This window comes from Lissotriton vulgaris, chromosome 1_1, assembly GCF_964263255.1.
Source record: "Lissotriton vulgaris chromosome 1_1, aLisVul1.2, whole genome shotgun sequence".
NCBI lineage: Eukaryota > Metazoa > Chordata > Amphibia > Caudata > Salamandridae > Lissotriton > Lissotriton vulgaris.
Window position 1 is genome coordinate 226,594,798 of NC_141685.1, and position 15,842 is coordinate 226,610,639.

A 15,842-nucleotide genomic window follows, 5' to 3' on the forward strand; every position below is an offset into this window, starting at 1 on the left:
TAGGCAGCAGATGATGCGGAAGATACCACAAAACCATAATTATGTGGCCACAAATGTAGTTAGACCTTTAAAGAGAATTTTCTTTTGCTATAAATCCTATTTTAAGCTCTTTGATCTGTGTCCTGTTTTCTAACTGGCTGGCTGTATAAAGCCTCCAGCTTTTCATGAATATGTGAAATATATGGAATATATATATAATACTAGCTGCTACACAATGTATAAGAATATAATTCGGATGTAATCGCGGACAGCAAAAATGCTGTGTGCTCTACACACACCTGGAATGAGTAGTCGCAGGAACGCTTTCATTTCCAGTTTGTATAGCGGAACTGAAAGAAAAACACTGCTGGCAGCGGTGGGATTCGAACCCACGCCTCCGGAGAGACTGGAGCCTTAATCCAGCGCCTTAGACCGCTCGGCCACGCTACCGTCCTGCAATGAACTCGTAGCTGCGTATGTGATCCATATTGATTGACAGCCAGTGGGCCACACCTGTATTTATAGTCACCACCTCTCTCTGAAGAGCTGCAGCAGTGGGCAGAGAAGAAGAAAGATAACGGGGAGGGGGGGGGGGGGAGGGGTTGGGGGGGGGGGGGGGGGGGCCCTGGATGCCCTGTTCTGGGGGATGTTTAAAATCCCTCAGGTTCTGAGGTGGAAAGAGTGACAGCCGCGCACAGAAGAGGCGCGTGCAGCACAGAGACAGCAGACAATGAAGGGACAGGGTAATTGGAGCAAATTAATAACATTGGAAAATCGAGTCCATCTCACTCTTGAAAGAATCCGACCCACGTGGCAATCAAGGATCAAAGTGCACGTGGTGCTCGCTAGGTATTTTTATATTACTTGATCCATTTATTGCTATTAATACTCTTTACAGGGATTTAGAGCACCTGAGTGCGATCTGTTTAGTATTCATGGTTTGCATCAGTTGAGGGTTTTGTTGGGGACAGCCTGCTAATATTTCAAATGTGTTTTATGCAACATTGTGTGTTATTATAGATCACATTTTAAATGTTAAGCATATTGTGGGGAAATTAAAAAAGCACTCTGAAAGATTCTCTTCTTTTAAAGTATATTTTTGACACTATCGAGAAGGTTTATGAAGAAATATATAAACATGTAAAGGAGGATAACATTGCATTCTGGGACAGTGTTGTGAAAATATAATCATATATTCTTTAGTTCTCTAATCCATCAACATTTGTATGTGTGTATCCCCTCCCAGCATGCTCTGCTTATGACCTCAAATATATCAGCACTCGTGACATGTTAAATGACATGTTCTCTCCTTTCTGAAGTCCAGTTTGGGTTTTGGCCTAGACACTGAACCTGTCTCTGATCTTTTGAAAATACGACAAAGCTGGGAGAGCGGCAATTCATGTGGCCTTTATGGGCCTCTCCTCTGCCTTTGACCTGGTAGAGAGGGGGAAATTTAGAGATTGATGGAAGAGGTCGGAATTGACCCTTCTCTACAGGTTCCTCCATTGGGACACAACAATGAAAGTGCATTATACTCAACCTGGTGTTTGCAGCCACTCCATCCCGGTCACACGAGGGCTAAGGCAGGGCTGTATATCGGCACCATTTTTATTCTATATTAATGCTCTAGATTCGGTTTTAATTTTCCGCGCTAAAGATGTCCTTAAAATAGGTCACCATCATTTTGTACGCGGACGACGCTGTTCTTTTTGCACACGCATCCAACGGACCACAGGCCCTTTCAGATGGTTTAAATGATTTTGTGAGGGGTTTAAACCTGAAGGGTAACCATAAAAAAATACTTTATTTTGACCCGCAGAACAAAAAACGCCCGCTCCAAAAGTTTATTTACTGGGCAGGCCCATCACCAATATATCTAGTTTTATCTGTTTGGGCATTTGGTTCGCTGCCAAATTGACTTGGGAAGGTTCATCACCCAGAGAGCCCAGAAGATGGCGGCATCTTGAGAATCGATTTGTAGCTTTGCGAAAAAACTAAGCCACTTAAAGAGATGCCTATGTTATATAGGAGCAAATGTCTCTCCACTGCACATATGGGGCAGGGGCATCGGGATATGCCGCATTGGGTACTTTGCAGGCAGCCACAAATACATTCTTTTACAGACTCTTGGCAATTCCCCAAACCAGGTCAAGTTTCATCTCACAGCATGAAATGGGTTTAGGGTGTCTGTAGGATGATGCAAGTCTGGCTCCCGCCCTATTATGGCTAAGAGTGTGGGGTACTCCCGAGACGAGTGTCTTCCGCAAGGTTTTAGAGGTCTGCCTTAAGCTAAGGAATATGCCAGCTATTCCCGGGCTGGTGCATGTTAAGACCCTTCGAGATCTGGGTTTGAGTCACCTTCCAATACCCCAGGCAGGATTGACCCCTACACTAAGGAGTTGGTAAAACAAAGGTTCCTGCACACAGGGGGAAAGCAAGAATGTTAAAGACTCTTGACTTGGTTTCTATTGTCCATTATGTGCCAATTTCAAACCCCCCAGATATGGAACCGCCCCTGTCTTGGATAGAGAACCCCGAGCTAAGATTTGATCTCACTCGTTTAAGAGTAAGTGCATTCCACTTTTTGGTTGCCTTCCCCCCTCTCTTCCGTGCTGTCCATGTGATGCGGCCTCTACCCACTCTACGAAGCACTTTATGCATTTTTGCAACCAGTACTGCACTTTAAGATCTCGTTTTTATGCCCTATTTTACGTCACGTGAATTTTAACAGACACCAAGAAGGGTTGCACTTTTTAAAACGCCTAGATGTCCCTCAATATGTTTCTTGGTTATAAATGTTCTCTCCTGAGACTTAAAACTGATAAGGAAATATGCTTCGCGATCATGATTATTAATTGACTCTCGCCTGGCTGTAATGTACATATTTTAATAATTATACCTTTTAGTCAACTGGCAAAAAACTGCCTTGTCTGTAATGAAGTATTTAAGTTTTTAACCGTGCCGGTTTAATGTACTCACATTGAATGCGTTTGCCTCGCGGTCACCAAAGGGATGGTTTATTACCAAGTTGTATCTCCCTTTCATTACCAGAGCATCTTTCTGTGTTCATAAACTGTAATGTTTGTAACTGTTTTTGTTACAATGGCAATTCATTTTCATGCTCGACTGAAATTGTGTTATGTCCAAGTGATAATGATGTGTTTTCAGTGCTTCAATGTCGTATTCTGACCCAATAAAGAGTTTGATTGACAGGCCCGTGTGTGTTTTTGGGTGTGGCACGAGGCCTCAAGAAGGAGGCTGTTTATGACGCGCCATGAAGGCCTCCGGGAAGGGTGGGGCTGTGAGCAGCAGCATGTCTGACAGTAGGGCTGCCTACGCGCCTCGAGTAGTTGAAGCTGCGGGAGGCACTATACGCTAGGTCAGCAAGGACAGCCTGTTCTCTGTTGGGGGGGGGGGGGAGGGGCTTTAGGTTGTGACCCAGACTAATGGGTTTTAGACTCGTCCTGAAGTGTCTGGTTCTAGACCCTGAGGTCTGAGTGGACTAGTCGGGTGTTGGGCTGGTGGGATGATGGGTTGGTGGGTTGGTGGGATGGTGCGGTGGTCAGTTGGTGAGATGATGGGTTGGTGGGTTGGTGGGATGGTGCGGTGGTGGGTTGGTGGGATGATGGGTTTGTGGAATATGGTGGTGGGTGAGTCAGATGTTACAATGGGTTGGTGGGAGGATGGGTTGGTGGGTTGGTGGGATGGTGGGGTGGTGGGTTGGTGGGATGATGGGTTGGTGGGTTGGTGGGATGGTGCAGTGGTGGGTTGGTGGGATGATGGGTTTGTGGGATATGGTGGTGGGTGTGTGCCAGATGTTGCCGAGAGTTGATGGAATGGTGGGTTGGGGGGATGGTGCAGTGGTGGGTTGGTGGGATGATGGGTTTGTGGATTGGTGAGATGGTGCGGTGGTGGGTTGGTTGGATGATCGGTTTGTGGGTTGGTGGGATGGTGCGGTGGTGGGTTGGTTGGATGATCGGTTTGTGGGTTGGTGGGATGGTGCGGTGGTGCGTTGGTGGGATGATGGGTTTGTGGGATATGGTGGTGGGTGGGTGCCAGATGTTGCAGAGAGTTGATGGAATGGTGGGTTGGGGGATGGTGCAGTGGTGGGTTGGTGGGATGATGGGTTTGTAGATTGGTGGGATGGTGCGGTGGTGGGTTGGTTGGATGATCGGTTTGTGGGTTGGTGGGATGGTGCGTGGTGGGTTGGTTGGATGATCGGTTTGTGGGTTGGTCGGATGGTGCGGTGGTGCGTTGGTGGGATGATGGGTTTGTGGGATATGGTGGTGGGTGAGTCAGATGTTACAGTGGGTTGATGGAATGTTGGGTTGGGGGGATGGTGTTGGTTACGGGGTAAAGGGTCTGGGTGCGGTCAGCTGGCGATTTCACTGTCACTATTGAATATGGCATTGTCTTCAGAAGTGAGGGGAGGTTTCTATGCCTTGAAAGTGTCAGAGTGCAGTGTAGAACACCTAACACCTCTGGCATGGAGGACTCTGCCTCGAGAGTGAGCAGGAGGCGTCTGGAGTATCTCGTGATGGGGGGGTCTTCTTACCCAAGTGTCATGTGTCGCGACATCTCAAGGCGGCCAGTCGCATTAGTGGCATTTTAACAAAGAGTGGCACAGCCCGTGGAGAACTGAAAGCAGAGCTGCCAAGTGTCCTGTCTGTTGTGCGAGTCTCTTATGTAGTTTGTTTTTATTTGCATTCTGGCATTAATGCTCACCCCAGTGTAGACTCAGGGCCATCACCAGTGCCAGCATCTGGAGGAACCTCTGCCTTGGGTAACTTGCTGGGAAAAAGAAAAGGGCATCTTCAGAGGGCTGGCGAAGGGGCACCTGCTGGCAGAGGCACAAGAAGCAGAGAGAGCGAGAAGGCCTAAAGAGTAATACAGGGCGGGGCAGTGCCCTGGGGGAATTGTAAAGAGCATAGATGGTGAGGAGAGTCATCTGGGAGCATAGGGGGGAACCTCTGAGGGCAAATAGAGAGAGCAGCTGTTGGTGGGTGGGGTGTAGGCGGGTTACCAGGTGCGAGGAAGGAGCGAGTATCTGGGGGCATTGAAAGAACATGGGGGCATCTTAGACATATGGGCTCATTCAGAGCATAAGGATGCCAAGTGAGCCCGGGGCATGATCTAAGGAGTAGGGTGTGTGTGTGGGGGGGGAAGGGGGGCGGGGCACAGAAGGGGGGATTTGTGGAAACTTAAGCGAATAGTGAATGATATGATATAACTGGAGCACAGAGGTGGGGGCGGCTCCAGGAATAACAGCCGGGATTATAATGATATAATAAGCGTGGTAGTAAATGTGGTAGTAAATTCTCTGGTTAATTATGGAAATACTCTTCATCAGGTCACTCAAGATGCTCCATCATTGAGTCTTAGCACCTGAGAGTCCTGTTCTTCAGGTGTTCCAATACCCTCCACCCGCAGGGAGACTGTCTAATGTACCACAGTCGTGAGTAGAGAAGGTGCGATCTGGTGAGAGAATAAAACATTTAAAATATCTCTTCTCCTGTGTTGGTTGTCTTTAATGTTACAGGAAAGGGATATAGTTTTAAAAAGTTGTGTTCGGTAAAAGGTTGGTCGACATGTTTCAGCCTGCGTTGCCCATGTAGGTCAGGCGGCTTTCATCAGGACCCAAAAAGTGTTGCCAGGCCGGCTCTGATTTCAGGAGGCTGGGTATACAGGTAGGTAAGGTAAGTATAGCCGCTCACCTTTCTTCATCATCTGGTTAGGTTATTCGGGTAGCTGGTGTTAAGATCTAATCACCAACAATGTTGGCTTCACAGTATTGAGACCCCCGCATGATCGAAGTTATAAGCCAATTGGTGAAAGTGGTGCATTTATAGTGAATATTTTGTGAAAGCAGATCCATTCTTCTCCCCGGATCTGAGATTACATGGTGTAACAGTCAGCACTGTGGACTTTGATCTGATCTGGAATCTCCATGGGACCGGATGCTTTTACTCTAAAGAAACTCAAATCTCTCATGTATAAGTTTGAAATCTCAAAAACATGTTGTTCCTAATAAACAGTATATCTTACTGAGTTTTTCATTTTTTCTGTTCGATATATTTGTTTGTTTACTGAAACTTGGTACGTTCCGTTACATTAAATATTATAATGTGAGGACTCTGTTTTTCACTTCCTTGTCTCTTTGTATACACTTATTATTGGCATGGTCTTTCTCGTTCCGAAATATCACGGTCTTTCGTTACATTTTTCCAAAATTCTCGTTCTCTCTTTGTGAGAATAGTGCACCTGCCCACGGGCAGGCCAAGGAGGCTACTGCATTTATGTTTTTTTCTGACCATATTTTTTTTAAGCGTTTTTCCGGGAATATTTGTTTGCTATTTTTAATTTTATCACCATCACTTTTAAAATTTGAAGTCAGTACACATAAACAAATGTAACATAATCGAACCAACTTTAGGTAAGATACTGACCTCAAAAGTACTGTCTTGTGGTGACGGATAGACACACGACATCACTGAGCTCGGCGGACTTTACAATGATAGATCACTTAGATTCAAACTCTAGCCATAGCAAAAAAATAGCATTATTAAATTAGTTAAATATGTCTCTGATTGTCACAATGGCGAGTGAAAAGTGTTTCCGCCCGGTTTCGAACCGGGGACTTTTCGCGTGTGAGGCGAACGTGATAACCACTACACTACGGAATCTCTCATGTTCACTCAATAGGACTTAGTGACCAGATTCCACATAAGCACAATTTGGTCACAGCTCCCTTAATTCTAGTCTTCCTTGTGATCTTTGTCTGCTTTCTCCTCTCCTGCTGCAGCAGAGCACTTACCCAGCCCATTCCCACAGACAAAAAGAATTTCATTCTAACTTTACACCTTTCCAGTAACGCTGCAAAGAAAAAATATTTTTTACCCGCAGAAACCAAAGACGACTTTTACACACACTATCCAGAGGGTGTGGGGTGGTAAATTATGGAGATATGTCCTGTGAGTACCCGAGCCGACAGTGTAGAAGCTCTTGGTATCCAGGGTCCTGAGTCATCTTTAGAAACATCTCTGAACCCCACCAGCCCCCTGGACAGGAAGTTTTTTAACAGTAAAGACAAGAAATCATGAACCAACAATAAACTCTGTGAGCAGCTGTCTTTTCAGGGCTAAAAAATAAGCCGCAGACGTTGCTATTAGATGTCAGGATGGCCGAGCGGTCTAAGGCGCTGCGTTCAGGTCGCAGTCTCCCCTGGAGGTGGGGTTCGAATCCCACTTCTGACAGTATATTTTGCGACTCATATGCACAGTTTTCTCCTTAGACAATGTCAATATTACACAATCGTAACATACACGTTTGAAATCTGAAAAAGTGTTGTACCTAATAAACAACATTTCTCACTGTGTTTTTAATGATTTCTGTTCTATGTTTTTGTTTATTTACTGAAACTTGGTAACTCTCTAAGTTAAATTAAATTCAGTTATAGGAGTACTCTGTTTTTTTTCCTACGTTGTCTCATTTTTATATACTTAATATTTCCATATATTCGTTCTCTTTCCGAAATGTCACGGTCTTTAGTTACATTTTTCCGAAAGTCTGGTTCACTTTTCGTGAAAAAAGTGCACCTGCCCACGACAACGGGGGTACTTCGGTTATGTCTATTCTGACCATAGTTTACTTTCAAAGCGTGCTCAATGTTTTTCGGTCGGGATTTTAATCCCCACTGCTGTTGGAAGTTGCCATGGGCCTCAAAGTGCAGAGATTGTACAGAGTGTACACCCAGGAATCCACAAATATATATGTTACATGTATGTGTGGTTTGTGAGAGAGCAGTTAGTGGGGGCATCGGGGAGGGCTGTTTCATGCCTGCAGTCAGTCAATGACAGTCTGCCAGGAGGTCCCTGTCTTTGAGAACAGTAGCTCTGAAGCAATGAACACAAAGAGGAACAAGCATTAGAAATGCAATAGGTCTCGCAGCATTAGAGTTAGTGCTTTTAGAATTGTTTATGGGTTTTTTTGTAAATCTTTAGCATGAGGTTGAGGGTGAGTGAGGGTGAGGGGTTGAGGGTGAGTGAGGGTGAGGCTGAGGGGTTGAGGGTGAGGGTGAGGGTGAGTGAGGGTGAGTGAGGAGTTGAGGGTGAGTGAGGGGTTGAGGGTGAGTGAGGGTGAGTGAGGGGTTGAGGGTGAGTGAGGGTGAGTGAGGGGTTGAGGGTGAGTGAGGGTGAGGGGTTGAGGGTGGGTGAGGGGTTGAGGGTGGGTGAGGGGTTGAGGGTGAGTGAGGGTGAGTGAGGGGTTGAGGGTGAGGGTGAGTGAGGGTGAGTGAGGGTGAGTGAGGGTGAGTGAGAGTGAGTGAGGGTGAGGGTGAGGGTGTGGGTGCTCCATTGGGCTCCCTCCCAAGTAAAGTCTGTCTTGAATGCAGGTAGCATGGGCTCATTACCGGCGGGTTCAGACAACTCAACAAAACTGTTCATTAAATAACAGTGTACAAGCTTAGTGGCTACTAAGCTTTATTGCATTCTCACAACCCTTGGCATCGGGCTGGTACAACCGACTGTAATCCAACCGTCATCACAACTGCTCAACATTCCAATAAGAATACAAACACTTTTTACTGCATCTAAACCACCTTCAAACAAGGATTCTGTTATGTGCACCAGGATAACCAATGCACTCTAATAGCAAAGAAGTAAGGCAGGAAACGAAATTTACATCAAGTGAAACACAACCCCAACCTTCTGTCCCATTGTAAAGGTTTTGTTGTCACCAAGTCAGTCGAGGCTATTATTGGTATTTGAAACCAGTGGTTCGTAATGAAGCAACCTTGTGATAAATTTGAGTCAATCGTGCTGTGGTGTTAGAGCAAGATTTAGTGAATGGGTTGACTTCACTGCATTTGAAGCCTTGCAAATGGAATGCATACTACTGCCACAGACAAACATTTTAAACGACGAGAGTTGATTCATGTTCTTGCTGTTTTGGTGCATGAAATGCTCACGTGTTTAATTCATTGCTGGGGACGTAGTCTCTGAATGTTCATGGAGCACACGTGTATGTAGTGAGAAGGAAACATCGTATGGGTCGGAAAATCCTACTTAACTTTATTTTGTAGTACTATTAACAGGCGCACCAGTTTTGTTGTAGTGGCAGAACACAAATTTACAGGCCGTGTTTAAATCTGCAGTACATAGCCTGCAAAACGTAATTGCGGATTTGCATAACATTGATTAAGTTGCTAAGTGACTCTGGGTATTGCCTTCGGATGTGGGCACAGTCCGTTTAGTACTAGAACTGTTTGCCTTTATTGGAGCATTTGGTCAGTGATTGAACACATTTTAGATTTTAATCCATCTGCAGCACCTTGCAAGCCCTTGTATCCTGCTCTATTTTTAAAGGGCGCCATTACATAGGATGAGCAATGCGCTTTTTGTCAAATCTGAATGTTGCAGCACAAAATAATTCCATAGTTGCCACTACTTACATGGCCGAAACGCGCATGGCACTGCAGCATTTGGCTGGTACGGCTTTATTTTAATTGAATGTATGTTCAGACCATACATTTGTTCCTTGCATAGTCTGCATGTCCAAGATGAGGCGTGCGTAGTTTCTACTAGGCCTCGCAGGTTAGAGCTCAATCTTGTTCTAGAATGTCTCAGACTCTTTGGAACGCTGAGGGAGGGGCGGAAGAGCCACGTCACGCGCTTGCCTGCACAAGGACCGCCACGTGCCCACACTCGAGACATTCACTTGCTAACGCGCGCAGCTGTGATCTTGTCCCGTGCCTGTAGACTGCGCACGCGCCGAGACGAAAAGATGAGCGCATGGGCGTCTCAGCGGCGCGAGGCCCGAAGGCCCTCTGCGGGGAACAGTGACGGAGGGTATCAGGAGTGGAAGGGGCTATGTGGCCTGTTGCAGTGCTGGCAGCGGAAGCAGGTAGGGATTGGTTGCGGTAATGTACCGTGACTAGAAATGCGACACGGCCCAATTGACACCAGAGTAACTGGATTTATATTGCTGAATACGGAAGACTCCCAGGGTTCAAAAAAGTGGTTGGCTTTCCGTCAGTTGTTAGACTAAATGTGCAAAACGGATCCTTAATTAGCAAGAACCTTGGTCTCCGACCTGATGGCCAATGCCTTATTGTTAACTGTTTCCGACTGATGTAAATAGACTGACTCGCTACTCCCTGCCTTCGACGAACACTGCCTCCAGACTAGGCAAGTTTTTAGGGTCTACGTACTAACGAGACGTTTGCCAAGAAAAAAAATTAAACTCGTGAAAGGTTAAAACAGGAGGGAAGAGAGGGGAGGGGGGAGGAGAGCGAAAGGATCGGAGACACGGCGGGTAAAATAAACAAAAAAAAAGCCGGAGGGAAGAGAGGGGAGGGGGGAGGAGAAATGCGACACGGCGGGAAGGGGAGGGGGCGGAGCGGGTCAAATAAACAAAAAACAAGCTGGAGGGAAGAGAGGGGAGGGGGGAGGAGAAGTGCGACAGGGGAAATGCGAGACGGCGGGAAGGGGAGGGGGCGGAGCGGGTCTGTGCAGGGGAAGCTGCCTCGGGCTGGGGGTGCTAGGAGAGGAGGAGGGGGGAGGAGACCTTGGAAGCAGAATTTGGTGGCCGGTGATGATGTTTAACATGGCAGTTAGGTCTAATAAAAAAATGACGTCAGTGGCTTTTTTTAAAAGGTGCGGAGTGTGTAATTGGTCACCATTAGTGCTGCCAGTTTTGTACATGGTTTGGACCAAGCTTCGATTTTTATTAAGGGTGAGTTTTGACATGATGGCGGTGACTCATGGCTGCAGGGCTCTGGAGTGAGAATTGAAGCGGGGCAATTGTGGTGACTCCGCGATCGCTGCTGTGGTGAAGGCTCCGCGCCCGTGCTGCCAGATGATTTCTTCCTGCTCGCTGAGGAACGCCTAACACCCCCGCGCTAGATTGCTGCGCAGCCGAGGATTACCCAGGGCAAAGCTGCGGAGAGCTGTAACGGCGCATACGGGGTAGACGCTGCTGGCATCGGTTTGGCGGTCTTAAAGAGTAGCCACTATACACCCCTGATAGCCGTGTAGATTGCTGGGCTGCGCGAAACAACGTGGAGCGTTACGGCGGCCTGTGCTCATCTGGCGAGACAAGACAGCGAGCAGGTCAGGGTCTGTGACCCGCGTGGGAGAGTGCCGGACGATCCAGCCGAGTGCACCAAAATCGTGTGAGTATAGTGGATTCAACAGCGGAGCAGATATCCTCGGCGCCGGTACCGGAGCTGAAAACAAGCGCTTACCTGGGCACCGGTAGGCAGAGTACCGAGAGGCTGCATGCCCTGAGGGCCCATTAGAGGTGATTGGCGTACTGCTGCAGCCTGGCTTCTGTCGGCATACGGAGAGAGTGAGAGTGTCTGGGGCTGCGTGCCTCTAATTGCACAAACGGTTGATACAGTGGCAAACACTGTGGCCACGTGAGAGAGGCGCGGAAACTACTGCGGTGCATATCCTCGGTCTCTGACAGAGTACTCACACGCCGGTGGACCATGCGGTGCAGCCTACGAGGAGATTGCTGGCGGACCGCCTGTGCTGCTGTTTGAATGTTTGCCACAGTCACATCGTAATCTTCTGGTGTCCTGGTCAATGTGACTGTCTGCAGGCAGGGGAGGAGAGGAGGAGGGGGGAGGAGAGCGAAAGGATCGGAGACATGGCGGGTAAAATAAACAAAACAAAAAAAAAAAGCCGGAGGGAAGAGAGGGGAGGGGGGAGGAGAAATGCGACACGGCGGGAAGGGGAGGGGGCGGAACGGGGGCGGAGAGGGGAGAGAGAGAGTAGGCAAGGGTAAACAAACACGGACGTGCACGCGCACGTGACTTTTAAGGTCAATGCGCATGCGCATAAGCTTAATGCGCATGCGCATTGACCTTAAAAGTCACGGGCACTGCAAGGAATCGCCACGATTCCTTGCAGTTAGATAAAGAGTGGATGAGCCCCTATAGTCTCGCTTGCTCGATGCGCATGCGCATCGACAGGCGAGACCTAAAAACAAGCATTGGCGTGCAAGAGTATGAGCTTCTTAGTGGCGGCTCGAGCGTCGCCCCTCTGCTTTTCAGCAGTTATTGAAAAAAAATAATGATAATAACTGAAAGTTAGCATTTTATTTTTTCCTGTTGTGGGCAAGGCAGCTTTGGCGGAGCAGGGTGCGGCTGCTCTGCTGACAGAGCCTGGGAGGGGAGGAGTGGTTTTCACTCTCTAAGGGCGCATGAATGTTTGGCCGGCCCGATCTAGCATGTTCTCCACCCAGGGTGCCAGGGCCGGTCCTAGGCCTTCTGAGGCCCCGGGCGAAAGGGAAGATGCGAGGCCCCCCTAATTGCATATTGCGTCACAAGAAGTGACATCACAGAAAGCGACATCGCAGTACTATTGATCTTATTTGGCATCACGGAAGCTAACTAATGTGGATATCAGTAACATTGACAAAAAGTAGAGGGGGTTGAAAACAGGTGAGCAAATATCAATTTATTATAAAAAGTAGATAAAATGAAATATTGCAATCAAACAACGTTGAGAGAATGATCACATAAAAACACAATTCCAGTGAAACATAAATAGAGTAACTCCAACTTTCTAGATTATTCCTGTTGAGTGGCTCCCTGTTATTGATTCATTCAGGAAAGGTCATGTATCTGTGTGTGTTTAAAGTGGAAGTACACATAATACAGGTTACAGGTACAACCCCTGTAGGGTAACTAGCCTGGTTCGTGTACCTGCTGCAGAGATCTGTGTGTAAACTTTCGGTCACAAGTTCCGATACAAGTTAGAAAGCCCACCGCCATAAAACACTTGTTACAGTGATCTGTTTGTAACTACACACTACTCATCTGAATGCCAGCAGGACCACATCAGCCATTTTAACCTCTGAAAATAAACAAGAATAGTCCATTTGGACTGAGTAACAGCATTAGCTGATATAAATTGCTTGGTTGAGCTTTTATTATCTTATAAACAAAAGCAAATTTGTAACACCATTTCGTACCCAAAATTGACTATTTTTTTTTTCGAATTGGGATGTAACATACCAAGCATATTTAACCTATTCCCCATTCCGTCTCTACGTGCCCTCCAAACTCAAAGTCTCAAATACGTCTTTAAGCGTTAAATATAAACAAGCATTTACAATGCAATGGTGGGAGCGCTATATAAGACCTCACAAAAAAAAAAAAAAGTTAGAGCTATTGGCATTGTAAATGACAAAATTTGTATTTATGTGTTGGTTTTGAAAACAGATAAATAAATGGCATTGTCATTTACATTGCCATTAGCTTAATATCTGCAGTCACTCTGCAGTCCCTAGCACTCCATAGCACTCCCTAGTCACTCTGCACTCCCTAGTCACTCTGCACTCCCTAGCACTCCCTAGTCCCTCTGCACTCCCTAGCACTCCCTAGCCACTCTGCACTCCCTAGTCACTCTGCAGTCACTCTGCCCTCCCTAGCACTCCCTAGTCACTCTGCACTCCCTAGCACTCCCTAGTCACTCTGCACTCCCTAGTACTCCCTAGTCACTCTGCACTCCCTAGTACTCCCTAGTCACTCTGCACTCCCTAGTACTCCCTAGTCACTCTGCACTCCCTAGTACTCCCTAGTCACTCTGCACTCCCTAGCACTCCCTAGCTCCCCCTAGCACTCTGCTGTCACTCTGCACTCCCTAGCACTCCCTAGTCACTCTGTACTCCCTAGCACTCCGTAGTTATCCTGTGAGTTTTAGCCCTTCCAATGAACAATGGACCAGGAAAGGCAGGGTGAGGGTTAAAAAAACAGAGCTTGCTATGACAAACACTTGGCAGAGGTGAATGTGTTCCAGAGGCATGCTTGGTACCTTTCTCCAATCTACACAAAGTATCTTACGGTCTCCTACTTCCACAAAACCAGTCCTTACCACTCCTTGTTTTAGTTATATAGCATAGCCATGCTAGCTTTACGTTTAAGAGGTCAACATCAATAGTTATGGCACTTGTCACTGTTGGGGCTTTTTTTTGCTCAATCTTGTGATGTATTGTAAGAACTGCCTGATTTGCAATAAGCAGCTATTCCTGATCCACATTTTAGGGCGATTCCTCTCTGGTTGTGAAAGACTTATTGTGAGATTACAAGGAGCATAGAAGGGCTTGCAGCCCACCCATTAATTTCCATTGGCCAGCTTTACTGTCACTCTTGTTTACCTGCTTCCGTTTGAATGGCTTGTCTTGCCCATCTTATGTCTATCACTCCCCTGGAACATATGCAATTTACTTTTACCCTTCCACTTCTACTTTTAGGGAATTTCTTTCTTCTTTTTTCTCAAGCCCACCAAAAGAATGCATGTGTTTTCAAGCTGTCTCCCTAGTGTGCTTCTCTTCCCCTGTCATGCTCGATGTTGCTATTTCAATCCCAATTGCTTCTCTCCCTCATCCTTTTGTGATGCACTCACAATTGTGCTCTTCTCCTCCCTTGTTGCTTTTCAGCCGTGTGCTTCTCTCCCCATCTCGCTGTTCCTCTCTCTCTCTCTCTCGCATGTTTGCTTTCCTCCTTCCATTACCCATGCCCTCCCTGTTCCAACTCGGATTGCAAAATAAAAGTATTAAAAAAACGTTCCTGAGTCATTTTGTAGGTGTGCAAATGCATGGTGCACCTACATTCAAAATGACGGAGCCGTCATAGGAATTTTCTTATTAATATTCTTTAGCTATGCTGCACAGCATCCTGGATGCTGTAGAGCCGGGCTAAAAGCCATTGGCAATAACAAATAAGACCTGTTGGCTTTGCCATTAAATCGGTAATACCGAGCACAAATCTGGAGTGGATGGGATACTTAACGCATGGACTAGGGAAACTTGAGGGCTTTGCGGAAAACCGTGGGACAGCGAGCAGATGCGAGCAGTAAAGTGTGTATGAACTTTGGGAGGGGGGAGTGGCAACTATTCAGAGACCATCTCCACATTCTGAAGTGAAGCCCTCACAAATAAAGTAACATTTTTTTCAAATTCATGGGGTAGAAAGAGGTTTAAGTCTCGCCCTATGAAACGTAAGCGCTTTGCCCGACCCGTATGGACTCCTTAAACCAGACATTTCTCTATAAATTAAAGCTTTTTGCTTGCCAGAATTTGTTGGCACACATACAAAAACAAAACACACGTTTCAGAATGCAAACGTTGATATCTACAACATAAACGTTTTTATGGTGGGGCTACTGGGTAAACAGGGTGCCACCTTCTTGACTTGTTAAATATGTCAGGCATTTATTCCACATGCGCGGAAACAAACTGCAAGATGAGACATTTCTTCCTGTTGTACAAAAGGAAATTACAGCCATGCCTGCTGTCAAGGATAACAAATGACTTAACGCCAGTTGATCTGGCTGCTCCCTCCTCCCCTCACCCACCTCCTCTTACCTGTGTCCGGCTGGTGCTCACAAGAAACAAAGGGGCCTCCGTTGCCTGGAAACAAAATGCAGAAACAGAGCCTAGAATGACCGGTACTTATCCGAGGCGCTGCCCCCCCCTGACATTGTGAGCCAACATAATTGCTGGCCCAGCTGTTATGCCGCCCCCAATCCGTTTGCACCTTCCCCCACCTGCAATGTGATCAGGTGAGGCAGGGGGCCCTGTAGTGAGCTGTGAATGTGTGCCTTTCACGGGGGCGCGATCAGGCGAGGCAGGGGGCCCTGTAGTGAGCTGTGAATGTGTGCCTTTCACGGGGGCGCGATCAGGCGAGGCAGGGGGCCCTGTAGTGAGCTGTGAATGTGTGCCTTTCACGGGGGCGCGATCAGGTGAGGCAGGGGGCCCTGTAGTGAGCTGTGAACGTGTGACCTTTCACGGGGGCGCGAGGCCCCCTGAGCGCGAGGCCCTGGGCGGCTGCCCACACTGCCCATGCCTAGCGCCGG

At 47.2% G+C, this 15,842-nt stretch overlaps 1 non-coding gene across 1 annotated transcript; it reads right to left on the reverse strand.

Moving 5' to 3' along the window:
* Positions 1-347: 347 nt before the first annotated feature.
* TRNAL-AAG (transfer RNA leucine (anticodon AAG)) lies at positions 348-429 on the reverse strand. Its single transcript has one exon. It is a non-coding gene; the product is annotated as a tRNA-Leu (tRNA).
* Between the last annotated feature and the right edge of the window lie 15,413 nt (positions 430-15,842).